This window comes from Drosophila ananassae, unplaced genomic scaffold, assembly GCF_017639315.1.
Source record: "Drosophila ananassae strain 14024-0371.13 unplaced genomic scaffold, ASM1763931v2 tig00000108, whole genome shotgun sequence".
NCBI classification, from domain to species: domain Eukaryota; kingdom Metazoa; phylum Arthropoda; class Insecta; order Diptera; family Drosophilidae; genus Drosophila; species Drosophila ananassae.
This window is the reverse complement of record NW_025319116.1, coordinates 37501-39252: the sequence shown is the minus strand read 5'-3', so window position 1 is coordinate 39252 and position 1752 is coordinate 37501.

The window sequence follows — 1752 nt, the reverse complement described above, 5'->3', positions numbered from 1 at the left end:
TATATTAAATATATTAAACATTATTATATCGATATGAGCTAATATTGATATAAGTCCGCTATTTATATGAAAATAAAGAAATTATATGAATATAGAAATAATATTCATCAAATATTAAATATAAAAATATTTTTATATGGATATGAAAATATTCATATATATACGACATATATGAAAATATATGAAGTATATGAGAAATTTGACGGAGGGAGAAAATGTATAGATAAATGACCGGTTTTACGTAAGCTGTGTCAAAAAGGTATATATGGTAGGTGGTGTCGGCCTACCTATATAATATACAATTATATATTATATTTGTATAAATTATATTATTAAGATAATATAGTTGAAACGTAAGTGTTATATTAATATTTCATTAATATGACAAGTTTCCAAATATTATCGTTAAACTCTGGAGCTTTTAAGTAAGCTGTGTCAAAAAGGTATATATGGTAGGTGGTGTCGGCCTACCTATATAATATATTAAATATATTATATAAAATATTAAATTGAAAATATTAAAATATTTTCATATGGAAATGAATATATATTGAAATGAATGTTTTAGTATATATAAGTCATATAAATGATAAAAGTATTCTGATGAGTATTTTTAGGTGAGAGGGAGAAGATATATAAATACCACACTTTACGAAAGCGTAGTCAAAAAGATATATATGGTAGGTGGTGTCGGCCTGCCTATATAATATTAATATTAAAATTTATATTATATGGATATATTTAAAATACCAAAATGAATGCTTTTAAGTGAGGGGGAGAAGATATATAAATACCACACTTTACGAAAGCGTAGTCAAAAAGATATATATGGTAGGTGGTGTTGGCCTGCCTGTATAATATTAATATTAAAATTTATATTATATGAATATATTTAAAATACCAAAATGAATGCTTTTAAGTGAGGGGGAGAAGATATTTAAATACCACACTTTACGAAAGCGTAGTCAAAAAGGTATATATGGTAGGTGGTGTCAGCCTACCTATATAATATACAATTTTATATTATATTTATATAAATTATATTATTAAGATAATATAGTTGAAACGTAAGTGTTATATTAATATTTCATTAATTTGACAAGTTTCCGAATATTATCGTTAAACTCTGGAGCTAGGTTAGTAAAAAGTTACTTTTTCTTTCCTAGCGTCTATATGAAGTTATATTAAATTTTATTTAATTTAATTTTCATATGTGTATATGATGATGATATTATTATATATTATTATTATATGCATACATATTAAACAAAATATATATTAAAATATTAAAACTTTTGAATATGTAAGTGCTTAGTTTTATATCATATAAAACTAAACTAATTTACAAAGAAATTAAATTTTAAATTTATTATCAAATTACAATTGTTATAATATTATTATAATATTAAACAAATATATATATGTGAATATATACAAATTGTTGTATGTGAATATAAAAAGATATTTTAGAATTAAATATATGCATAATATGTAATATATTAAATAAAGGCTAAAAACAATAGAGTAGCAATTATACCATGTAAAAAGACCACACAATGTTTTTAATAAACAAAAGAAAAACCCGGTTACACGTCCCAGCCGGGTTTAAGAAAGCCAAAATTAAAATATATATAAATATTCTATATATATTTATTTTATAAAGAACGAATATTGAATGCCATTTAATAATTGGCCAAATTCGTTATTAATATAATATATACAAATATTTGCAATATTTATTTTCTAAATATC